Source organism: Dendropsophus ebraccatus, chromosome 8, assembly GCF_027789765.1.
Source record: "Dendropsophus ebraccatus isolate aDenEbr1 chromosome 8, aDenEbr1.pat, whole genome shotgun sequence".
NCBI classification, from domain to species: Eukaryota; Metazoa; Chordata; class Amphibia; order Anura; family Hylidae; genus Dendropsophus; species Dendropsophus ebraccatus.
This window is the reverse complement of record NC_091461.1, coordinates 39058021-39085420: the sequence shown is the minus strand read 5'-3', so window position 1 is coordinate 39085420 and position 27400 is coordinate 39058021. Positions and strand designations below refer to the sequence as shown.

General features: G+C 43.0%; 1 protein-coding gene across 2 annotated transcripts in view; it reads left to right on the top strand.

Annotated features, from left to right (window-relative positions):
• Nucleotides 1-8644: 8644 nt before the first annotated feature.
• Nucleotides 8645-27400, top strand: part of SEMA4G (semaphorin 4G) — a 176555-nt gene continuing 157799 nt past the window's right edge. Inside the window, exon 1 of one of the 2 annotated variants that reach the window (XM_069980193.1) lies at nt 8645-8799. The gene's annotated coding sequence lies outside the window, so the exon portion shown is untranslated. Of the gene's footprint in view, nt 8800-9558; nt 9581-27400 lie in introns of those variants that run through there. The other variant, XM_069980195.1, reaches the window with a different exon arrangement.

Below are 27400 nucleotides of genomic sequence, written 5' to 3'. Positions count from 1 at the left end.
TGGGAGCAATGCTAGTAAGTGCATGGAAAGAGATGCTCACTACGTTGAGACCTGTGATGGTGTGTCTGGTGTGTTCTTTTGCATATTTGATTTCCCAGGGGGCAATGTCCTAGAATATACTCATGTCGAGACCTGTGAGGATGTCTCTGTGGTGTTTTTGGTTGATCTCCCTGAGGTCAACCATCATCTTTTTCCCCCACCGCTACACAGAGCTATTGATATGTAACAGGGTGTGTGTCCTCCACCCTGTTTACTGTATATTCTTATTAGAGTATTATTAGTGTCTTAATATTAGTATTTTCTATACTTTCAGAGCAGCGTCAGCACTGGATCACAGAAGGGTACCAAAAACGGCAAGGCTTAAGCAGCCCTGAAGTTCCCAGACACAAACGTAGGTGGCAGCAGAGGGGCCATGCCCCCCCCCCTTTACTGCTGCCACTCAATGGAGGTTGATGTATAAACAAAAAAAGTGTACATTTATTTTAATGAGGTTATATTACAAAGTAATATAACCTTATTAAAGCAATATATTAAAACATTAACAATTGTTTATTTTTAACTCTCCTGAGTTCCCCTTTAACAATACTGAATTATATATGAAAGCACAAAGCCCTCTAAAAGGTCCTACTAATCGGTCACTTTAATGCAATTCAGTTTTGTTCAGAATATTTTATGTCAATTTGTTTTGTTATTTAATTTATTTGGCATAAATTGAATTTGACATTTGCGGAGTGAATCTTTTTCTGAGGTATTTTAATATATTTTGGGATGTCGTACTAATATCATCAAAACCATAAAGTGCTGTGGAGTAGAAAATAATACGGCCCGAATATTCAGCAGACCATCCTCTGAAGAGTATACGAGTGGAAGCTGATGGTTCCAGTGTCCGTCCATTGTGTCAGTAGTAATTAATAACCACAGCTTTATTAAATCACACTGACAGGAACCAACTCTTCTAATGTTATAATAACAAAGGGAAAGGGGTTTTCTGGGCAAAACAAAATGATGACCTATGCATAGGTACAGTAGGTGTTCCTATGTTAAAGACTTACAGATCTCTTTGATCCGCATTTGAATACCGGTGGCTAAAGAAGGGCTTATCACCCTCCGACCATGAAGGGGGGGGGGGGGGGCACTATTTGGTTTATGTCTGCATCTGTCTAGTGCCATTAGGGAGACAAATGGAAGAACATTGCTGCAGATATAAGTGTGAACAGGGACTGACAACCAAGTTACTCTTAAAGGGGTTATCCAGCGCTACAAAAACATGGTCACTTTCTTCCAGAGACAGCCCCACTCTTGTCTCCAGCTTGGGCGGGGTTTTGCTGCTCAGTTCCATTGAAGTGAATGGAGCTAATGGTGCGTTTACACAGAGAAATTTATCTGACAGATTTTGGAAGCCAAAGCCAGGAATGGATTTGAAAAGAGGATAGATCCCAGTCTTTCCTTTATGACCTGATCCCGGATTATAGTCTGTTCCTGGCTTTGGCTTCAAAGATCTGTCAGATAAATCTGTCTGTGTAAACGCACCATTAATTGCAAACCGCAGCTGAACTGGAGACAAGAGTCGTGTTGTCTCTGAAAGAAAGTGGCCATGTTTTTGTAGCACTGGATAACCCCTTTAATCTATTTCTTGTCAGTGCTCTTTGTACATCTCTAATCCTGTGTCAGCCATTCAATCCTATTGAGGGCACCAACATCTATCTACCAAGCATTCGGAAAGGTTCACTTTCTCCATATTTTGTTATTCTGCTGCCTTGTGCTAAATGAAAATCAAAATGTTTCCTGCACTCAATACCCCATAATGAAAAGTGAAAGAGAATGTTAAAAATCTTTGCTAATCTATTGAAAATAATAAAAAAATGACATTGACATAAGTATTCATACCTCTTACCAGGGGCCTAGCTAGGATCCATGAGGACTCCTGAATTCTGTACGGCCTCCCCATTTACATACTTACTCAGCTTGCCGCAGTCCCCCAGCATTCTGGGGAACCAGGAGGATGAACTATGCCGAGCCAGGTGAGTGTGAGTATGCTGGTCTGGGGGAATAACATGGAGAAAGACCATACTTGCCCCCCCCCCCCCCCCCCCGCCACACAGACCCCATAACAGTTGCATAGTCCACCTCCATGGTAGCTACGACGCTGCCTCTTACTCAGCACTTAGTTGACACATGATTACAGCCTCTTGTCTTTTTGGCTATGATGCCACAAGGTTTATACTGTACATTTGGATTTGGGGACTTTTATCCATTCTTCCCTGCCAGGTAAATGGGGACCGTCTTTGGACAGCCATTTTCATAGATGTTAGATTGGACTTAATCTAACATCTATGTTGTCCTTAACCACTGCTGTGTTGTATTGGCTGTTACCTTAGGGTCATTGTCTTGTTGAAAGGTGAACCTTCAGTCCAGTCTGAAGTCCAGAGCCCTCTGGATCAGGTTTTTATTAACATTATCTCTGTACTTTGCTCATTTTAGTTGTCTTGCAAACCCTGACCAGTCTCCCTGTTCTCCCCAACAGCATGAAGTGACCCCCAATGTAGGGATGGTATTGGGCAGGTGATCGGCAGTGCCTGGTTTCCTGCAGACAGACATAGTTACACTTGCTCTTACATGGTTCCCTACAGACATGAGGCTTAGAATTGAGGCTAAAAGGTTCAATCTTGGTTTCATCAGACCACAGAATCTTGTTTCTCACAGTTGGGGTGTTCTTTACATGTTTTTGCCGACTCCAGATGGGCATTTAATGTGTCTTTTTCTGAGCAGAGGTTTTTTCCTCTGGTCACTTTGCCATAATGCCTACATGGTAAAGTGCTGCAAGGATGGCTGCCCTTCGGGAAGTTTCTCTCATCTGAACACAGGGTCTTTGGAGCTCTTGGTTTGCAGTAGGCTCTTGGTCACATCTCTGACCAAGACCCTTGTACCCCGATTACTTAGTTCGGTGGGGTGTCCAGCTCTAGGAAGAGACCTACTTGTTCTAAACCTCTTCCATTTAAAGGGTTTATCCAGTGCTACAAAAACATGGCCACTTTCCCCCTACTGTTGTCTCCAGTTTGGGTGGGGTTTTGAAACTCAGTTCCATTGAAGTAAATGGAGCTTAATTATAAACTGCACCTGAACTGGAGACAACAGTAGGGGGAAAAGTGGCCATGTTTTTGTAGCACTGGATAACCCCTTTAAGAATTATGGAGGCCACTGGGCTTTCGGGAACTTTAAGTCCAGCTGACTACCTCTAAACAATCATGTCTATGAGCTCTACAGGCAGTTCTTTCCTCCTCATGGCATGGCTTCTGATATACATTGTCAGCTGTGATATCTTATATAGGCAGGGCTGTGTCTTTGCAAATTCAGTCTTATCTACTGGATTTTCCATAGGTTACTCCCATCAAGGTGTAGAAACATGTCAGAGATGATAAGAGAAGTAAGAGCTCTCAGAGCAAAATTTTCCGTCATAGAATATTGATGTCCATGTAAAAATTTTGTAAATCTACAGAAAATCCTGTACTATTACTGTCTCAATATTCAGACTTACACAGATCAGACCTACTGTATGTTAGTACAGGAACATCAGTAGACTGATGACATTTGTAGTGTAGATGTAGGCGGAGGATTCACTTAAGGTACTTACTGTCAATACAGGGTATTTCTATGTAAAAGACATAACTACTCTGATAGGTTTACTTTGTGATGTGAGCACAATGGTTGTGTTCCTTATGTTACCTCTTCTTAACAAACGCCTACACAGTATCATTCAGTGTCTGTGTCTGGTTTGTTTGCACAAAAAACTACTAAGCCAGCAAGAGGTTGTTAAACATTCCATGTAGGCAGGAGGTCACATGCTAGATAACCGTGCAAATAGTGCCAAGGAAATGTCGTTGTGTGACAGTCACAAAATATGGAAACATCAAGGTCTGTATTTATAGTACACTGGAAAAAAATCTATTAAAGGAGAAGTCCGGTGAAAATTGTTATTAAAGTATTGTATTGCCCCCCAAAAGTTATTTAAATCACCAATATACACTTATTACAGGAAATGCTTATAAAGTGCTTTTTACCCTGCACTTACTACTGCATCAAGGCTTCACTTCCTGGATAACATAGTGATGTCACTTCCTGGATAACATGGTGATGTCACTTCCTGGATAACATGGTGATGTCACTTCCTAGATAACATGGTGATGTCACTTCCTGGATAACATGGCGATGTCACTTCCTGGATAACATGGTGATGTCACTTCCTGGATAACATGGTGATGTCACGACTAAACTCCAAGTGTACAGGGTTTTTTTTTGTTTTTTTTTGCCAAAACTAGGAGTCAATGGAAACCCACATAGGAAAGTCCTATAAAATGCAATATTGTTCCTTTTGTACAAAGTGAGAGTCTCACCACACCTGCAAGCAATATTTTCCCAGCCACGTGCACGGAGGTGTGAGCTCCACCAGCAAACAATAGCAGAAAGAGAGAATCCAGCACTGCCAAGGTCCATAACTACCGTAATTCTGTATTGAAGCATACCAAAAACAATAAAACCCGACAATAGCTGACCTGTTTCCATCTATACAGATCTTAATCGTAGCCATGTGTAGTTATGGACCTTCATAGTGCTGGATTCTCCCTTTCTGCTATTGTTCCTGCTGTGCCCCACATAGGATCTAGAGATACCATTTATGGGGTTTTCCATGACTTTAAAGGGCAATTTGAGGTTAGTAAGGGGAAAAATCTGAAACAACACAAGAAAATGTTACTTTACTGAAAGAGTAGTAGATGCTGGGAAAAAACTTCCAGCAGAGGTGGTAAGTAAATCTACAATAATTGAATGTACACCTGTCTAGGATAAACATATATCTATCCTAAGATAATAAGAGGGAAACACTAAAAAGGTAGACTAGATGGACCCAGTGGTCTTTTTCCTGCAAAAATCTATAGAAACCTTTGAAATGTATCAATGGTCTATTCTCAGGATAGGTCATCAATAACAGGCAGCCATGCCATTCAGCTTCTTGTCAAAACTTTGAGGACACCGTACACAGTGAAACAGAGCAGGAAGCAGACAGCTCCATACATTGTGTAGTGGCCATGCTAGGTAATACAGAATGACCTGATGATAGGTCATCCATAGATTTTTGCTATAGAGATGCACTCATCTCTAATAGCCTATCTTTAGAATGGGTCATCAAAATCAGACCAGTGAAGGCTTGAATCCTTGCGTCCTTGCCAATATACATATTGAATTTACCGTGGCATATGTACCTGGTATTGCAGTTTATTTTATTCAATTAAATGAAGTAAATTGCAGCACCAGACACAGCCGCTACTAAATAACACTATGTAGGGAAATCTAATATTATTAGGCGACCTTAATTATTAACCATTATTATATAAGCCCGCTCTTATAACTCTCAATATACTCAGTATTAATTGGTTTTGCTTCCTACTCTATGATTACTCCACCAGGGGTCTTATTAGGTTTGGTGACATCTTATAATGCATTGCTATCTTTAGCTGCCCATACACATGAGGCCCTATGCTATAGAAAACAACAGGGTCTGCTAGCAGTCTTATGTGTATAGGGGATAACCTACTTTCTTCTGTTGTTGGCAACTGGGGGGACACGCATAATGACTATAGATTCTGTATAGTATAATAGCTGAATAATAACCGTGCGCTTGATTTTCTATTGTGGGATGTATGACTTGTGTCCATTAAAGGAACTTTGGTCTTTGTTATAAAGTGCAGCACTGTCCTGTAGACACGATGAGGAAAAATAGTGCAAGTCATTGTGACTGAAATTGCACTGTATCTATTACAGGAATTATATCACTCGCTACCTTTCTCCTATAAATTAGTAATTTTGTATTGTAGCCTAAAATAAAATGTGTTAACCATTTGCTGACTGCCTGTTGACTTTAAAGAGAATCTGTCAGCACACGGGCCTCACCTGAAGTGCTGACAGTGCGCTGTAGCTGGCAGTCCCCTAGTGAGCATGGTGCCTTTTTGGTAATTTGTCTGTGCAGTGGACTATGTAAAATCTTGTGTCTCCTACTGTAATGAAGAGTCAAAGAGGAGTTGTGGCTCAGCATTTGAGCCGCACTCTGATACGCCTCACCACTGCTTCCTCCTTCATGAATAATCATTTCCCAGCCTCCTGCTCGCTCAGGCTGTCAGCCGTTGCTTCTCAGTGTTTAGTTCAGTTATAAACTGCCTGCAGAGGACTTATCTGCTATTATATATTAACACCTGTCTAAAGGTAACTCACCTGTCTAAAGGTAAACGACAGGGTTTTCCTGGGTTCAATACCCCTGATGGAAATTAATCTCATCATTGTATAAAAAACTGAACTGTAAAATTAATTTAGACCTGACTGGAAAGTCTTTCACTTTGATACAATAATAAGAAAAAGAAAAATATAAATAACTATTTCCATATTTTATTTCCATAAGGTGAATTGAACCCAGAAAAAAAACTAAACCGGTTATTCATCTCTATACAGGTGAGTTACCCCTAGACCACAGTTTTAACTCAGTTAGGCTTGGAGATTCAATTACATCTGATTGCAGATCAGTTCTCTGTAGGAAGTTTAGTCTAAAATAAAAACACTGGCTTTCAGCATGAGTGAGCAGGAGGATGGGCAGTATTGATTATTCATGAAGGAGAAGGAGGAGGAAGGAGTGGTGAGGTGTACCAGAATGCAGCACAAACACTGAGCCACAATTCCTCTTTGACTCTTCATTACAGTAGGAGACCTGAGATTGTGCATAATCCACTGCACTGACAAATTACCAAAAGGTACGGTGCTCACTAGGGGACAGCCTGAGTGCTAACAGATTCCCTTTAAATGTCTGGCTGGTTGGCAATTAACTCTGCAAGGATCTGGCAGAATCTTGCAGCAGCATGGAGACCTGCCACTGCAAGACAGGTGAAACGGCTGTAAGTGACAAATTGGAACTCCAGAGAGAAAGCGGAGATAGTGTGTTACCATAGCTGCCTTTCCCATCACTGTGAACACAGTGCTCAATCAGAACTGTGTACAAGTTCAGCAGAAAACAATATGACCTGGTGATCATGTGATCTCCAGGTGCCAGGTATCTGAAGGAGCTGCTGGGTAGAGATGAGCAAATTTACAGGAAGTAAAGACAAAGCGAATCCCTTTGTTAGCTCAGCAGTCGGCTTATCAATCGGCTGCTATTGAAGTCCGTGCTGCACCGCTCTGGGTGCTGGGAAAAGCTGGTTTAAGTCTTGGGAAACTGAGAAAAATTTCACAGGACTGGATCCAGGTTTTCCAGGCACCCAGGGAGGAGCGGCACAGTCTTCAAAGGCAGCCAGCTGCTAAATCACCTGCTGTGCTAACAAAGGGATTCACTTCGTTTTTACTTTAAATTCACTCATCTCTACTGCTGGGTCTTAGCAGAGTAAGGGCCATTTTAGAGGACCCCTTATTCAACTGGGTATGGCTGCAAACATGCAGCAAGCAGTGAGATCGGCTCTCTTGCAGTGTGTAATCAATCGCACATCAATGATTTTTACGGTACTAGGAATGCTCATTCAACCTTTAATCGGGCAGTGTAAAAGTGTCGGAGATCAGCCGACAAGCGAGCAAACTATTATGTGGCCAGGAAAATCATCTTTATTGGTCACACATCTCTCGAAATGCGCAATTTATTGTGATTTGTAAAGATGCTACAAGCGTCAATCATTTGCAGCCGTACACAGGCCATGTAGATCAGCCATGCAGCCATCTTGTAAATAGGGCTAGTAAAAAAAAAAACGGTTTATGGTGTGAAAATGTCGCCTTTTAGGCTTCATGAATTTATGAACCTATGAAGGGCACAATATGTAAAATAAAATTATGTATACTATGAAACAAAAAATAAAATAAATAAAACAAAATAATAAAAATCAAGTGGCCTGAACGGAGAGGGGATGCACATTTGGTTTTTATAACGATCAGCATTTAGACGAATAAATCGTTCGAAAAATCGTTTGAAAATTCGAAAGAAAAATAGTTATTGCGATCATTTTTAAGATCGCTTAAGCCCATCTTTTACATAGGGTAAATCGGTGAAAGCCATCAGCCAACGGCGAACGACGATTTAAGAACATGTTGAAAGATCAAAATGAACGATTTCGCGCTCGTCGTTTGATCGTTTGCTGTGTTTACACGGTATGATTATCGCTCAAATGCCGTCGTTCATGCGAAAATTCGAACGACCATCGTTCCGTGTAAACGCAGCATAAAATATAAATGATATAAAAATAAAGCCTGATGTATCACAGAATAAAAAGTGGGAAAAAATTGTTAGATTGGGAAGACACTTTATGGCTTTCAAATAATAATTTCTATATGAATCAATATAATTTAGTAGCTGTGTATGACGTCTCACTTCTAGTCTATACTATATATTTATTTATATTTATTATGATAACAGAATCTTCTCTAGTGTAAACATAAGTGATCCTAATTTTGTAGGACTACAAGAAAAGCTTCCAGAGCATGATGGGCATTGTAGTTGCACCCCAGGTGGGGACACTCCTGTCCCTGTTCCTATACTGCTCTGTATCAGCAATAAGCTGTGCTAGCTCTCGTGCGGCCACTAGGGGGAGTGCGTGAGGCGCTACCTGTGTGCTAATAACGTGTGAGCTCCACTTCCCAGCAGCGCGTTGTCTTTGTGAGTCCAGAGGAACCTGCGTATGTCTTGTAGCTGATCGGGCAGAGGAAGCCGGGAGCCTGCTGGGCTGCTGATCCGGGATCTATCAGGGATCTATTGTCCTGAGAGCCGCTGCTGTGATCCAGACGGTAAGAGCTGCACAGGTGGAGCAGGCTTTAGTGCCCTGCACTGGGGGTTGTTCTTAGTAACCTGCCCTCTACCTATCCTGCCCCTCTGCCTCCTCCATGCACAATGCAATCACCTCTACCTGTCTCTGCATTTAACCCTTTCATTGCTGAACCTTTGTTGTTGACCCCAGGAAAATTCACCCCTGTGACAGCTGCCTAAGGGGGCAGAACCCAATGTGCCCCTATGTCATTGCAGTACAGGTGTAATACAGTATATAGCATCTTATACTGGGGGGAAATCTTATAGCGCTGTATTGTTGTACAGTATATGTCCCCAAATAGTATAATTTCTGCTTGCAGGGTAACCCTATACATGGTATTTTCTTTGGAAGTGACTATTATAAATCCGGCCGTGATTACAGCTCCTCCATGTATCCAGAGCGGAGTATAGGATATAATATTCTGCTGATGTCAGTGAGATACAAACGTCATTGACTGACACATTGATCGCATCAAAATGCAAATAGCAACCCAAATCCTTACAGTCACCTCGATCCGTGACAAGATGGCTGACTTGGCGATTGCTTATTGGCAGTCGCTATTCGTTATTTGGCCTTTACTGGCCAAGAAGGGGTTAAGCAGCTCTCTGCTATAGGGGGGTAAAGTAAGTGACATGACTGTGCTGGAAACCATCTATAGTTGAGTCACTGGTTCTCGACTTCAGTCTTGTTCATAGAAAATGTGCAAATGACAGCGTACCTATTACCTGTTACTACAATGTAATGATTCGTGCCGGTGTTCTGTGAGTATATCGCACTATAGGCAGCTTTTCTGCTCCGGTTCACTGGCGTCTGTTACACTTTATAGAGTTGTACAAATGTAATCGGCATGAATGGTTGGTGTCTTAGCTATCGGGGAGGTGTTGAAGGGAACATGTCACGTTAAAAATGCAGTCCAATCTATGTACATTATGTTATAGAACAGGAGGAGCTGAGCAGGTATATATGGTGTGGGATAATGTCCACAGCTCTAAAGTACTGGCCACTAGCAGTCTGCAATCTGCTGTCCGCTGCCTGTTGTCGGGGGAAATCTGTCTCTAGTAACAGCTGCAGGGTTTATCATGTACCATGTACAGGAGAGAGTGTGCCTGGGCTGTGTATCTGCAAGCTGAGTCAGTCTGTATGATTATGTACACTGTTCCTGAAAGGTAAATCAAGGCTTCCTTCTCATTTAGGAACACTAATAAGCTCAGGACAGCTGTTCTTTGTGTAAATACCGGCATGTCCATGGTACTTCAATATCTTCTTCCCTTTACCCTCTCAGCATCAGTTGCAACCCAGTGCTGCGTGTAACCCCTTCCTTTCGGTGCTGTTGCTGTTTCTTTCGTTTCTGCAAACAATCGCCTTGCAAAGCTAGTGCATCAGTAACCCTATGTCTATCTATCTGTAGCACTGTGTAAATCAGGCATGGGAAACCTTAGGCCCTCCAGCTGTTGTAAAACTACAATTCCCATCATGCCTGGACAGTCGAAGCTAAAGCTTCGACTGTCCAGGCATGATGGGAATTGTAGTTTTGCAACAGCTGGAGGCCGGAAGGTTCCCCATCCCTGGTGGAAATCATCCCTTTACCACTGTGCTCGACTGTTGAGCCCAGTGCACTGTGACCAGCACAATGTCATGTTTTAGCAAAGAGGAGTATGTGCTGTGTTGTGATTGGCCAAGTTTCTGTCCCTTTAAGGACCAGTTCACACGGAGTAAAACTGTCCAGCCAAACTCAATGTAATACTGGTTGTCTATGGGAGGGCATGCGCCTCTCTGCTTGGAAGAATTGACATATGTGGAGAGAGGAGGCGCACATGCCCTCCCATAGACAGCCAGTATTACAATGAGTTTGGCGTGATTCCGCAGCGGAGAGTTCCGTCCCGGAATTCTGCCAGTTTTACTCCGTGTGAACTGGCCCTAAGAAAACCCAAAAATAAGCAATGGAACATGAGATGAAGTACTCACCAGTGTCCCTACAGAGCTGAAGTCTCCGGGCACCAAAGAACTGAGCACCTGAATTGGTCACCAGAGCTGTGTGTCAGAATCCGGCAGTGAAAGAGTTAGCCGGCTGCCCTCCTTCCTCCGCCATTAGCTTTATAATTATTTCCTAGCTGTAATTACATTGGGAGGTGGTCACGGAGTTTGATCTGTAAGGGGTCAGATATTCTTTACAAAACAAATTACAATTGGCTTTGATATTTTCCTTTCCAATTACTGGGTAATTTCATGCATGGCTATATATGTTGTATACAAATGAAAGTACCCAGATATATAACGGGGGCTTCTCTTCAAGCCTACGTCACTAACATAGCAGCCTCACGTGTTCACAGACAATGTCCGTTATGGCAGGGGATGAAACATATGGTATGTAAAGCATTATATGAACATCATAGATGGGGGGGGGCTCCTGTTCTTCACCCCCCATTGGCTACAGTTGGGGGCCATTGCCCATGGCGGCTCATGCACTAGTATATTTAGCCCAACCATGTGGTGGTCTGAATTAGGTATGACGACTATTAGCTGCAGGGCTGGGGCTTGTGGTGACTTTTTATACCATTTTCATTCATGCTACAGTTGCACAAGGTGTTTTCATCATTGGGGATGCTGCAAGTCACACTTACTCTACTGGAGGCAGAAGCAGTTTTGGTGTCATCAGACATTACATTACGTTGCGCTAAGTTCCGCATGTTTATCCCAGCAAGTAGAGATGAGCATATCGCCGTCTAAATTAAGCCAATCGCTTTGTTAAATTGACAAGCGGCTTATCAGCTGGCTGCCTTTCAACTCTGTGCCGCTCCTCCCTGGGTCCCAGGAAAAGCTGAATCCAGTCCTGGGAAACGTCTCCCAGCTTGCCGATCAAATGAAGCGATTTGCTTTGTATAGACGGGCGATTTGTTCATCTCTAGCAGTAAGGTGAGAGCTGTAAGCCACAGCTGGCTGCTTCTGTCCCTCAGCACCATAGTATTGTGTTGAAATCCGGCATGTCTGAGCCTACTTTTTCTCAATATCTGCTGTCTGGGGTCATGCAGGAGAACTCCGTACACATGAGATTCTTGGCCTATCTTTAGTCTAATGTGGATAGCCAGCTGAGAGACGAAAGGCCCTATTACACAAAGCGATTATTGGCCGTATTTGGGCGATACGGTCGACAATCACTTAGTGTAATAGAAAACAACGATCAGCCGGCATGCACAATGTCGGCTAATCCTTGTCTTTCAACGTGTTGAAACAGCGACGATGAGGATAGCAGCGATATGTTGCCATTGCTTCATGTAAAAGGAGCAGCAGCAGACCGTGGCTTTCTTCTATGGGCTGCTCGGGTAATCTAGTGATCACCCGGGCAGCTCCCTGTGGCCCCCCCTGCACTTACCCGCTAACTGCCGACACGTGTAATAGCGACAGCAGCGAGTGGGGAACAAGGAGCAATTTAGCGCTGACCTGATAGGTCAGCACTCCCTTGCTCCTCCATGTAAAAGCGGCTTAAGTCACTAAGTATTAAATAACTCTGTCGGCTACAATTCATATTATAAACTGCTGACGCTGTTAGATAGCTCTTAGATCAGGGAGACACGTGGTACCTTTCATTTATCTGTCTGTACTTCCAGAACATAGAATTATGCTATTATTCTCTGATACAAAGAGTCAAAGAGGCTTTCCCAAACTTCTGAAGTGTAACACCTCCTCGCCCCCCTTTCTATCCCTATCCCTGCTTGATTGACAGTCAGCTCTGTGCCCATTCACTATATGAGAACCACCAGGCGCAACGATATAGATGGATGCCTAAAGTGTTCTATGTAGGTATAGATTGGTATTCTATTTTATGGTACAGGTAAGTATAGAGTGTGTGCTTTCCTGCACTTTATCCCCCATACAAATGTTTATCCATGAGGGCCTTTAGATGTCATTACCCATGTATGATATCTAATGAATAGACTTTTCTTCTGCTCTGTTGTGAGACAAGTAAAATGTCAGACAATAGTATATCAGGACCCTCACTATCCAGATATAGGTCTTAAGATCTGGTGTTGAATATAAAGGTTTTCTCTACATAACCAGACAGGGTGGTTTTCGTATCTTGCAGACATATGCACATTTCTTCAGAATTTTAGACCACAGTTCAGTATTTCTTCTCATTGCTCAAGTCCTTTGCTTCAAGACTTTACTCGGGTTACAAAAGCCTTATATAATTTCCACATATGTGCAAAACAGTCATTGGTGACCCAGCATTTACCATAGAAAAGAAGCATGTTCCTCCAGATGCAAGCCCCAGTGTTATCATAAGAGTCCGACAGTCATGGGGCTGTCACTGCTATGATTTTCCCAGTCACTATCCCAGTGTTTCCATCTGGAGCTGCCCGCTATATACACTGCTTGGAACGCGCAGTCACAGAGACGTCATAAGTATTATAGGATGAAGCCCCAGCACTCACCAGCAAGCATTCGCTTTATCATTAATAGTTGTAAGTGCTCTGGTAACAATCGTTTCACTATCACAACTATCAAAAAAAGACAGCGTCTCATATTTATTTTTCCATGAAGAAAAATTTACATGTCACATGTCCGGCGGGGACAGAGCGTGCGGTATGGCGGCTTCTGGCCACCAGGGGGAGCTCACCACAGCAGGGACAGTGTATGGTATGGCAGCTTCCAGCCACCAGGGGATGCTCATCACAGCACACTCGTACAGCACAGCAGGGACAGCAGCAGGAGGCGGAATAGCGGCAAACTATTTGCTGGAAGACAAGCACTAGTAGTAGCCATGTCAGCTGTCTTTGCATGGGGTAGATATTAACATTAGGCAGAAATACTTATCTGTATTTTTTCATGAACCAGGAAGCTCAGGATGAACAGAGCTGGGGCTTCCTGGAATTACTTGGTAACGCATTTCTTAACTTGTTTGGGCCAGTCTTCAGCTTTATTAAGCAAAGTTATATTTTAATCCAATCCAATTACTGTACGTTAAGCACAAAAGAGCTGGAAATTCCACATTTCGTCATATGTTAATCCTGACACAGGACGTGCATCCAGGATTATACAGAACTTTTGCTTCATTTCAGATTTGCATGTTGTTACTTTTCCCCTCAGGATGTTAGAAATTCCCTTTGGTTTTTTTCCTGGTTGCATCTGTTTCTTCCCCCACTCTTATAATGTCAGCCATTATATTACAGCGCTCACCGGTTCATGCATCAATATACATCATTATATCAGCTCTCTCACTGGGTTCATCATCTTGGGTTTCCAGGTTGCTAGATATATTTATGGCATTATACACACCACACAGCCCCTATTGTTGGACTTTTTCAGAATCTGGAAAACAGAAGACTAGAATGTCTAAGCTACATAATATTTAAAGTGGTACTCTGATGAAAATCTTTTTCTTTAAAATCAACTGGTTTCAGAAAGTTATATAGATTTTGTAATTTACCTCTATTTAAAAATATTAAGTCTTCCCATACTTACCAGCTACTGTATGTCCTGCAGGAAGTGGTGTATTCTTTCCAGTCTTACACAGTGCTCTCTGCTGCCACCTCTGTCCATGTCAGGAACTGTCCTGAGCAGAAAAGGTTTTCTATGGGGATTTGCTACTACTCTAGGCTGTTCCTGACAGGGACAGAGGTGGCAGCAGAGAGCACTGTGTCAGACTGGAATGAATACACCACCTTCTGCAGAAAATATAGCATCAACTAGCATAACTAGTTATATTAATATGTAAATGACCTCTTTTAAAAAAAATATCAAGTATTCCAGTACTTATCAGCTGCTGTATGTCCTCCAGGAAGTGGTGTATTTTTTCCAGTGTGACCCAGTGCTCTCTGCTGCCACCTCTGTCTGAGAGAGGAACTGTCTGAGAGTTCCTGTCTGGGACAGAGGTGGCAGCAGAGAGCACTGTGTCAGACTGGAAAGAATACACCACTTCCTGCAGGACACACAGCAGCTGATAAGTATGGGAAGAATTGAGATTTTTAAATAGAAGTAATTACAAATCTATATAACTTTCTGAAACCATTTGATTTGAAAGAAAAAGATATTCGTTGGAGAACTCCTTCAACAAGGTTTTGCAGGACATTGTTACTTGCCAGACACATGTCTCCATATAATGCTAAGAGATCCAGTGTCAAGCAAATTTTTCTGAACCTCAGCATGCAAGCCTCCTCCCTCCCCCAACTAGCTGAGCTGCAATACCAGTTGCATCCACTATTGAATATATGGAGCTGTGCCTGGTAAGGGATGAAGAGACTGAGCACTAATACAAGCGCTGTCGCCTCTTCTGTCAGCTGATTGTCGGGGTGGGTTTGTTGGCAGTAGGATAGGCCAGATAAGTGTACCAACTTGTAATGCTGCACACAGACCTAGAGAAAAACAAGCGGCTGCACCTCACACCCATGGCTTGCATTAGTGCCTCTCGGCTATATTTAAAAACCAACGCCAGGATTCTTGCACACGAATCCCTACACTAAAACAACACTGTGTCGGTCAGCGACCGCCAACCCCGCAAAGCAAACGACAACAGGGGAGGGAGTCCTAGAAATGGTCCTGCAACCCCACTGTCACAAGACCAAACCCCAAAGGGCCGACCGTTGGAGAAGGCACCCGCCAAGCAACACAAGTGTGAACAAGGTGTTACTACTCACCAATGCACCAGTAGGTAGAATGTGAGAAAAGGGAGGTACTTACCATATGTGCACAGGTGCTTCCTGCTGATTGAGGTCACATGGGTCTTACAAGGAGGAGTGCAAGCCACTCAGAAAAGGTAGAACAAAATACAGGCCTAGAGAGAAAGGAGTGGTTGCACCTCACACCTATGGCTGACACTAATGCCTCTCAGCTATATTTAAAAACCAACGCCAGGATGTTGGTATATAATTTAATCAAACCATTTTGCCCCATGTACCACGTGCAGGTCCCCTGGCCCACGAGTCCCTACGCTAAAACAACACTGTGCCGGTCAGCGTGTACCAACATGTATTACTGCACGCTTGTGTGGGCACATTGGGTGTAATGAACCTACTGTAGTCTGTACCATCTTCTGCCAGGGATATGTATGGTTGGCTGCAAAGCATTTCTGAAGAGGAATCCACAGTGACTATGTGATCTCTGATCTAAGACAAACCCCTTTTAAATACAATACAGACACAATACCTTGTTTATTTTATGATGGCTGAGACCCCGGAAATATACGACCATGGACAGCCAGCAATGCTAGCCCTGGGCATCAAACCTCAACGTCCATTTCCTGCTCCCTATGAGACAGTAATGCAGTAATTGTTTGTACTGTAGGTCAATGCGTTTAATTCATTCTTTAATAATACCATTGATCCTTATGCTTGTTGTGTAAATCCTGCTTGATTTAGAGTTATTAGTCTTCAGGCCAGAAAACAAATCTGTTCCTGGAGCCGCATTGGCAAAATTCATCTTTTTCTAAACGGTTTTGACTGAGAAATGATTTCGATGTAGCAATGCTGAGTTTGTCTTTTGTCCCAACATCCGTATTAGATGATGATGTGCTAATATTCTGTGGTATGTATGGCAGTGTGGGTAAGTTTACTACATTATCCAACCAAGTGATTCATCTCCAATGAGCTACATGGCAAATTCAGCTTTCTAACACCAAACCGATATGTATATGTGTGTGTGTGTGTATATATATAATATATATATATATATATATATATATATATATAGATATATATTTATATATATCTATATATATATATATATATATATATATATATATATATATATAGATATATATATATATATATGTGTGTGTTCACAGCATGGTCATAGACCACACGTATCAAACTCAGGCCCTCCAGCTGTTACAAAACTACAATTCCCATCATGCCTGGACAGCCAAAGCTAAAGCGTTGGCTGCCCAGGCATGATGGGATTTGTAGTTTTGCAACAGCTGAAGGGCCTGTCATAGACGTTAAGTCAATAAAGCCTATTAGTGAGTATATATTAGTTTATTAGAGTTTACTGCCCTCCAATTGGTACACTATGGTAGACATCAGAATATCTGTTTGTATATGTATACCAGAGAAGAATTCAAAACATAATATAATTGGCCTTTTATGGTGTTGTCTGCATTGTCAACCTATTTTACATATTGGGGGAGATTTATCAAACATGGTGTAAAGTGATACTGGCTCAGTTGCCCCTAGCAACCAATCAGATTCCACCTTTCATTCCTCACAGGCTCTTTCGAAAATGAAAGGTGGAATCTGATTGGTTGCTAGGGGCAACTGAGCCAGTTTCACTTTGCACTATGTTTGCTAAATCTCCCCCATTGAGTTTACAGTTCTGAACCTCGGTTAAAGGGGTACTCCAGTAAAAATGTTCCCCCCCAAAATCTACTATTGTCAGGAAGTTAAACAGATTTGTAATGCTGCATTTACATGGAACGATTATCGTTCGAATTTTCGCAATAACGATCGCATTTTAGCGATAATCGTACCATGTAAATACAGCAAACGACCGAGCAACGAGCGAGAAATCGTTCATTTTGATCATTCAACATGTTCTCAAATCGTCATTCGCTAAAAATTCGCAGATCATTTTGTGTAAACAGTCTTTCAAAGATTCACCCTATGTTTAAAGATGGGCTTAAGCGATCTTAAAAACGATCGCAATAACTGTTTTTCTTTCAAATTTTCTAACGATTTATTCGTCTAAATGCCAATCGTTAGAAAAACCAAATTGTTGGTTTAAAATTGTTTAAAGATTGGGCGAATTATCACTCCGTGTAAACGCAGCATAAGTCCCTTCTATTTGAAAATCTCAAGTCTTTCAGTATTTATCAACTGCTGAATGTCCTGCAGGAGGTTGTGTATTCTTGCAAGTCTACACAGTGCTCTGGTGCCACCTCTGTGTCAGGAACTGCCCAGAGCAGTAACAAATTCCCATATAAAACCTTTCCTACTTTGGACAACTCCTGACATGGACAGAGGTGGCAGTAGAGAGCACGGTGTCAGACTGGAATAAATACACCACTTCCTGCAGGACATACAGCAGCTGATAAGTACTGGAAAACTTGACATTTTTAAATAGAGGTACATTACAAACTTATGTAACTTTTTGACACCAGTTGATTTGAAAGAAGAAAAAAAATCACTGAAGGTCCCCTTTACAGTGGTGCCTTGGATTACGAGCATAATTCGTTCTGGGACCGCGCTTGTAATCCAAATCCACTCTTAAACCAAAGCAAATTTTCCCATAAGAAATCATAGAAATGCAGACAATTGGTTCCACACCCTAAAAATAATCATTTTTTATTCTGAATAACATGTAAAACAAATGAAACAAACATTCAGAAACAGCAGAATATGTGATATTATAAATTACTGTACAGTAATGGAGAGGATGGGAAACACAAGGGCTGACAGAGACTGCAGGGAGCATGAAGGAATGAGCAGGGCAGATGTGGGCACAGTATAGCAGCACTCTCTGTCCGGGGAAAGAGGGGTTACAGCTATGGAGAGATTACCTCCACAGTCCTGTCCCCTGATGCAAGCCCCAGCCTGAAGTGGATCTGCTATGATTTGGAAGGTGAGGGAGACTTCCTGGGCCAGAGTACAGTGCTGTAGACCCCGCTATGCAGGCCATGCCCCTCCTCCACTCCCCCTCCCACCCAGTACAGGGAGCTCTTAAACCAAAGCAATGCTCTTAAACCAAGTCACAATTTTGAAAAACTGTGAGCTCTTAAACCAAAACGCTCTTAAACCAAGTTACTTTTAAACCGAGGTACCACTGTAATTCTTATTTTTGTAGTCTGACTGTAAATATGTTGTATATGATCCATATTTCAACATTGTTCATATGAATAACGCAGTCCTATAGGAGTAACCCGGTATGATATTGAGGTCTCGCCAGCATTCTTTTATTCTAGCACAAGGATAGACAGATGATTTGCACCCATAGTAGGTAATAAGATGTTAGCTCATAAATTGTCACGTCCCATTGGCCATTGTGACAGCTGCTTCTCTACATCTGAAACTGAGCTTCTCAAGTTTAAGGGGTTGTCCTATGATGAAACCTATTTTCATCTGTCTAATAAATAAACACATATTGGTAAAGAATTTTTTTTTACCACCTTTCTGGGGTCTTTCATTCCTTTCTTCTGCCTCTAATGCAAACTGTACATTGCCCCACTTCCTGTCTTATGTATATCTTGTTGTGGACCTCCTGTTCCTGCTGTACATTCTAGACAGTAGTTTAGCCAACTCTTTTTCCCTCTCACTACACCTTTTGTCACTATAACCCCACCCACTGCACCTACAAGAGCTTCACACACAGATAGAGTTGGCTGAATTCCCATCAAGAGTGCATAGCAGGAGCAGAAAGTCCATTACAGGATGAACACCAGGAAGTTGAGGACAACAGAGGTAATAAAATAACTTTATTTACCAAGATAAAGCCATTTATTAGTTGAATATAGGAGGAATTGTTGACATCTGAATTTTAATTGAAATGTTATAAATTTTAATGAAAAACAGTTTTCACTTTGATACCATTAACCCCCTTGTGGCTTTAGCTTATGTTTTCTCAGCCACAGCTTGAGGGACCTGGGATTCTCATTGTCAACATATGTGTTCAGTTTTTCAATATTGGTAATGTCCTTTTTTATACTATAGTAAAGCACATAGGAGCCCATACATGACAGGTCAGAGCTTGTGCTTGTATTACAGCTCTGTGGCATCACTGTTATTCATCATCAGCCGCTCCACGTTTTCTTTGATATATTGCAAACATCCATAGAGACACAGTATGGATAAATCTTCCCCTGTGTCGCTTCAGTCTGCAGGGAGCAGGAAAATACAATGATAGAAGCGGAGGGGTTATTTATATGGCAGCTACTGTGTGTATAACCACCACCGCCTTCCCAGTAGTCTCTCCCGACAGACTGATCCAAATGTAGATTTCATTAGGTAGAGTGCAGGGTTTATTATACCGCACTGTATGCATACAGGTCATCTCCATCCGCTGACACTTTGGTTAGGGACTTGAAGAGTGTCTGTATTAATACAGAGAACATAAGTATGTATGTGTGTGTGTATATATATGGTAGCCAATTTTATTATATTTGCACAGTACTGTATAGGTGTTGGGCCCCATGTGTTGCATCTCGGCTCTTTCTGTAGAGAAAACGAAGGCAAATGATTATTATGGGGTCCAGAGGGGACAAGCAAGTGATGCATATCTAAGTGAATATGTGTTGTCACTTGTTATGGCTAGAATACCCAGCTATGGCCATAAACCTTGCATGAAAGAGACCTAATGTGTCTGGAAGATTGGGATGAAAGACGTGTACTGAAGGGCGGATAGGAAGATAAGAGCGCTTCTCTGTGTGTGACATGAGATAACACACAGTGTGATAATAACGCCTTCAAAAAATGGATAAAAACCTTTATTGTGAAATAGTTTTTGGAGCTGATAGAGTGAAGGATGATGTTCAAGTAGTAAAAGCCCTATTCCACGGAACTTTTTCGAACGATTATCGTTCAAACGACCGCTCGTTAACGTTATTCGTTCTGTGGAATAGCTGTAAATGAGCGAACAACAACAGCGAAATCGTCGTTGAGTCGTTCACTTTTTTTTTTTGAACATGTCGAAAAAAAAATCGTTGGTCTTTCAACAATAATTTGCTAATCTTTTCGTTGAATAAAAAATCTTTCGGTCGTTCTTGAAATGTCTACCTACATTTCCCCACGTTTTAAACGACCACGTAACGATGTAACGACCGCAAAAAAAATCGCTACACTACAGATATCGTTCATGTTCCCACACGTATTATGTGTTATCGTTGGCTTAAAAAAATCATTAAGTGCTCATTAACGAGCGGTCGTTGGAGCGAGTCTATGAACGATAATCGTTCCGTGAAATAGGGCTTTAAGAATAGCAGATACTGGCAAGATGGGCTCAAATTGGAGCTGGTATTGGAGTCAAGGCCCTATTACACCAAGCGCATTTGGCCGTTATGGCCGATAATTGCTTGGTGTAAAAGCTCCTGTTAAAAGGCAACGATCAGCCGTCATGCACTATGTTAGCTAATCCTTGTCTTTCAACACGTTGAAAAAAACTAGAACAATAGTGACAGTCTACTTGCTGTTGCCTTGTGTAATAGGAGTGGTGGCAAAAGACAGCTACTCTCTCTTATGGGCCACCCGGGCGATCTAAAGATCGTCCGGGCAGCTCCCAGTGCACTTTTCCTCGCACGCTGTCAGAACGTGTAATAGCACAGACTGGGATCGGTTAATGAGGAGTAAGTGAGAACTGATCTGACAGGTCAATAGTACAGATTGCACCACCAAAGTGGTACATAAAAAAAAGCCCACTTCGATGGTGCAATTTGTACTATTGTAATTGTTTACCCCCTCCAGTCACCGATCCACAACCATTTGTTATTTTGTACTGATCTGACAGGTTGGCGCTCACTTGCTCCTAAACATCGGCCCGTGAGATAGGGCCTTGAGGGTCCTATTAGGTGACGCAGTTTTTTCGTTTTCACAATTAACAGTAAACGATCGTTTGTGGGAAAGATCTAAAACAGTTTACCTTACCACACAGAACAACGGTTGTTCGTTACGATCGTAATTATGAGTGTTACTAAAAGATGCAGTCGACAACACATAAACAAATAAACAATTTTTTGATTGTTGCCTGCATATACACAGAACAATTGTCATTTAAATTCGAACGATATAACGATTTTTTTGCATGATAATGGTCCCGTGTAATAGGGCCCTAAGAAACAAACTTTGAGTGATGCACTTCAGGCAGAAGTTAAAGGGGACCTGTCACATAAAAATGCCATCTAATTTATTAGCATCATATATAGCAAACAGTCTCTTTGTAGGAAAAGATTAAGTATAAGTTGCCATTTATTGATTGAAATATCTGATCTTTCCATGCTTAGGAGTCCAGTGGGTGGTCCTATAATTGAGTGCCACTTTCCACTCCATTCCTAAGAGTAGAAACAGCAGAGATTTCAATCAGTAAATCACAAGTATATCAATCTGCTTAGCTCTTCCTGATCTGTAACAAGCTCAGTTTAAAGTGAATCTGTGACCCCCCCTGACCACCTACTGAGCTGATGGCACCTCTGGATAGATATCAATGAAGGCATTCAGATTATATCTTTATTGCTTCAGTATGTTTTTATTTTCATAAAAAAAACACCTTTACTTGGGTTGTGAATGTTGTCAAAGAGGCGGAGTCTATTATTCCCTGGGCCCTAAAACCTCCACGCCTCACTGTGCTGTATACCCACCCCCTGCATAATCGGCCATGTACACTTTGCATACAGAACAGTGAGGTGTAGTAGTGCTAGGGCCCAGGTAATAATAGGCTCCTCCTCTTTGACACAATTCACAGCCTAAATAGAGTTTTTTTTAAATATGAAAATATAGACAGAGGCAACATAGGTAGGTTCTGAATGCGTTCACTGATATCTATTCAGCAGGGCAGCCAGCTTTTTAAGCAGTCAGGAGGTTACAGATTCACTTTAAAGGCCCGTATACATTTAACTGTAGGTCAGTATATGGGGGCTTGCCGAATCTCCACTGACAGATGATGCTGGTGGAGATAGGGGTTGGATGTGATGGGGTTTTTACTGACTAGCCCTGTTGTTCTCAGAGGGATAAGCCAGCTCCAAAGCAGTCTACTTTAGACTCACCCCTATCCTCTCTATAAGGAACACCTGAACCTTCAACCTTGTCAAATGTCCACGTGTATGAGGAGGACAGGAGAGAGAACTTTCAGCCTGTTTGCCCCTCTGTTTGTAACAAACTATAACGCCCATGATTCTAAATTCCCATTTTCTGAACAGTCGGATGACTAAATCTTGAAGATTGGTGAGCCGCTGGGAGTCTCTTCCTGAGCCGGACCGTCTGTTTTGTTGCTTGATGTTCTATTGCAACTACAGCTTCAAGGTATATTGGTTTTGCAGTGTTTTATTTTCTTCCTTTACTTGATATGTCTTTTTCTTTCTTCATTTGCCACTTGACCTTCCTCTAAAAGCCATCATGATGGTATTGTATCCAGCCTCATATTTCACTGTGACAGATCTGGTGTTGTGCTGCTCTGGGCAAACTTTTCTAAAGCTGAGATGGTTACAATACAAACACGTTCTTATGACCGGGGTGGGGGTGGGATTTGGCTGTAATGTAGCTGGTGGATAAGGTTGGTACGTCTTAAAGGCTATATCCACCTTCAGTTTTTTTCTTCTCTCAATGAGAAAAAAAAAAAAAAATCACTTTATGTTGAGTTTTAATTTGGAATTAATCGTTTTGTGCCTACTGTTCCTATGCAGGTGATATGTTGCCATAGCAACAGACAACAAACGCGCTGTCTGATGTTTCAGCTCTGTTCCCCTCTATCTGTCCTGTATTTATGGTCAACCTACTGCAAGTACATTAGTACAAGGTTTTCATTAAAGTACTGTATTGCCCCCCAAAAGATGCTTTTAAAGTGTTTTTTCCCTGCACTAACTGCTGCATCAAGGCTTCACTTCCTGGATAAAATGGGATGTCACGACCCGACTTCCAGAGCTGTGCGGGCTGTGGCTGCTGGAGAGTATGATGGCAGAGGGATGCTCAGTGTCCCTCCAGTGCCCTGTGTCCCTCAGTGTCCCCCTGCTCTATCCTCTCCTGCAGCCACAGCCCGCACAGCTCTGGGAGTCGGGTCGTGACATCACCATTTTATCCAGGAAGTGAAGCCTTGATGCAGTAGTTAGTGCAGGGAAAAAAGCACTTTAAAAGCATCTTTTGGGGGGCAATACAGTACTTTAATAAAAAATTTTGCCAGACTTCTCCTTTAAGGTTCCAGGTCCCTTTACCTGCCCTCTGCACAATGTAGTCTACTAACTTTATGTACAGTAGGTGAAATTGGGCAATTTTGTGAACTGGCATAAATGAAACATCTTAGGAATATAGCTGTGTAGCATTTGGAATATGCAAGATCTCTTGTGAACATTGTAAACCATGGCACAGCCCCCTCGGAATACTATACACCTTCCAGGTTTGTTTGGCACGTCTCCTTAACTTTCCTTCTTGATGTGGTTGACTGCATGTAAGGCGAGCTTGTTTACCTTCATTTAATATTTATCACCCATTTAAACTCTGGGCTATAGTCAGCGAGCTCACAAGTAAAGGGAATCTTCTCTGCTTTGGTAGTCGTGATGATGAAGTGACCTTTGGTAACACGGAAAACATATTTTCCTTTTTTATAGCCTAGAAAACTGAAGTTATTTTGCTCACAAATCATACAATGGAGGTTATTAAACCAGCCGTTACCCTATTCAGTGAAATGTGTTGGAATCTCTTGTATGTAAGGGAATGTTCACATGTAGAGTATATGCTGTGGGTTTGATACTGTGCATTTTATGCTGCAAACTTTTTTTCTGTGTTTATATTTATACATTCAATTATACAAAAGAATATATCATACGCTATGGGCGAACATACCGTTAAAGGGGTACTCCAGCGAAAAATAATTTAATTCAAAACAACTGGTGCTAGAAATTTGTAATTTATTTCTATTAAAAATATCAAGTCTTCCGGTACTTCCCAGCTGCTGGATGTCCTGCAGGAAGTGGTGTATTATTTTAAGTTCGGAGAGCAGGAGAGGTTTTTTATAGGGATTTGCTACTGGCCTGGACAATTCCGCTCATGAACAGAGGTGGCAGCAGAGAACACTGTGTCAGACTGGCAGGAAAACACCACTTCCTGCAGGGCATACAGCAGCTGATAAGTACTGGAAGACTGGATATTTTTTTTACTAGAAGTAAATCACAAATCCCTGGCACTTCCTGACACCAGTTGATTTGAAAGATTTTATTTTGTTGTTGGAGTACCGCTTTAATGAGTAACTAGCACCTGAAAGCCCTTGCTTAAAGGGGTTATCCAGTGCTACAAAAACATGGCCACTTTCTCTCAGAGACAACGCGACTCTTGTCTTCAGTTCAGGTACGGTTTGCAAATAAGCTCCATTCACTTTAATGGAACTGAGAAGCAAAACCCCGCCCAAGCTGGAGACGAGTGGTACTGTCTGTGGAAGAAAGTGGGCATGTTTTTTTAGCACTGGATAACCCCTTTAGGGTGCGTTCACACCTACAGGATCCGCAGCAGATTTGATGGTGCAGATTTGATGCTGTGTTCAGTTATTTAGTGTGAACATACCCTGAAAGAAAAAAAACTCCATTGGAAAACTGCACTTTGCCGCTAGGCTTTAAAAGGGTTGTCTGGGGAAATAAACTGTGTATGCTTGAGTTCAGCTAAAAAATCCTACTCCTACAGAGTTGAGCAGCACTTCTAGATTTCTGTAGCAATAACTCACCTTGGCCAGTGATTGGCTGCTCAGTGGTGACCAGCAGGGGATTGAGAAAGGTGAGTGTCTTCTTCTCTTTTTTTTTTTTTTTTTTTTTAAGCCGAGTCTGAGAGGACTGTTTGGTGTACCTGCAGGCAGAGTCCATCTTGTCAGATCCCCCCTGAGGTCCTCGGCTCACAGACATAGTATTGGGCTCCAACTAGGGCTGGGCGATTAATCGAATTAATTCGATTAATCGCCCAGACAGTTAGAATCGATTTTATTTTTTGTGAAAATCGTAAATTCGATTTTCACAAAAAATCATTGCGGGCGGCGCGGTAAAGTGTCGGGTCCGGAGAGAGTTGCAGGACGGCGCAGTGAGGTGCAGGGCCGGCGGTCAGGAGAGATGTGGTATCGGCGGCTCCAGCCTCTTCACAGAGCCGCGGCTGACCTCTCCCGCCCCTTACACGTTAGTGCCGCGCTGAGCTGCGTCCCGCTCTCTTACTGTCACACGTGCAGGTCCTGTTCTGTGGAGGAGGCGGCAGGGATCGCAGCAGAAGGAGAGAACGTCGCTGCCCGCTGTACAGCTCCAGGACCCGCAGCGACGTTCTCTCCTTCTGCTGCGATCTCTGCCGCCTCCTCCACAGAACAGGACCTGCACGTGTGACAGTAAGAGAGCGGGACGCAGCTCAGCGCGGCACTAACGTGTAAGGGGCGGGAGAGGTCAGCCGCGGCTCTGTGAAGAGGCTGGAGCCGCCGGTACCACATCTCTCCTGACTGCCGGCCCTGCACCTCACCGCGCAGTCCTGACACTTTACCACGCCTGCCTAGTCCCCCTCAGCTGCCCCAAACCCCCTCAGTGTCCCCTCAGCTGCCCCAAACCCCCTCAGTGTCCCCTCAGCTGCCCCATACCCCCTCAGTGTCCCCTCAGCTGCCCCATACCCCTGAGTGACCCCCAGCCGGCTTCATATCCCTCAGTGACCCCCAGCCTGCCCCATACCCCTCAGTGACCCCCAGCCTGCCTCATACCCCTCAGTGACCCCCAGCCTGCCCCATACCCCTCAGTGTCCCCTCAGCTGCCCCATACCCCTCAGTGACCCCCAGCCTGCCCCATACCCCTCAGTGACCCCCAGCCTGCCTCATACCCCTCAGTGACCCCCAGCCTGCCCCATACCCCTCAGTGACCCTTAGCCTGCCCCATACCCCTCAGTGTCCCCTCAGCTGCCCCATACCCCTCAGTGACCCCCAGCCTGCCCCATACCCCTCAGTGACCCCCAGCCTGCCCCATACCCCTCAGTGACCCTTAGCCTGCCCCATACCCCTCAGTGACCCCCAGCCTGCCTCATACCCCTCAGTGACCCTTAGCCTGCCTCATACCCCTCAGTGACCCCCAGCCTGCCCCATACCCCTCAGTGACCCTTAGCCTGCTTCATACCCCTCAGTGACCCCCAGCCTGCCCCATACCCACTCAGTGACCCCCAGTCCGCCCCATACCCCCTCAGTAGTACTACTACACCCATCATCTATACCTGTACTACTACCACACTCCTCATCTTTACCTGTACTATTACACCCCTTATCCACTATACCCTCACTACTACTCCCTACCTAGATGAAGGCACAAAGAAGATCGCCTATACTATATGGGGGCACAGAGTACATAGGGCACATATTTGGGAAAACTACTTATATGGGGCACACAATGTGTTTGTCTACTACATGGGGGCACAGGAGGAGCACTGTTACACTGGGAAACAATATAGTTGTCTCAAACGTCAATAAAATCGTATCTGATGCTGCAGGGAGAAAAATGTCCTATTTATTTAGCAAAAACAAAAAAATCGAGATTTAAATCGAGAATCGTCCAAAATTTTTTAAAAATCGAGATTTTATTTTTTGGCCATATCGCCCAGCCCTAGCTCCAACGTTCTAACAGAAGACAACTTTAATTTGCGGCCAGTCATGTCTGTTTTTTTATGGTCTGATTTACAAATAACCTGTTTGACCGGCTTGATGATATATTGTGTGTGAACAAAGAGAACAACAAAGATAAAAATGCAGCTAAAAGTAGATGTTTACATGTGCGGTGGCGCGATGTAGGATGGGCCAACAGAATTATTTCCTCTAGTTTGCCCGGGGATCCCCCAGTCCTGCAGTGTCTGCAGTCAGTCTAACATTCCCCTTTGCACAGGGTGTGCAGACTTTTTTGCCTCTTCTCTACACCCAGCAGCAGGTGGTTCAGGCTGTGTTTGTATATCAGTCTATTGTCAGCAGCA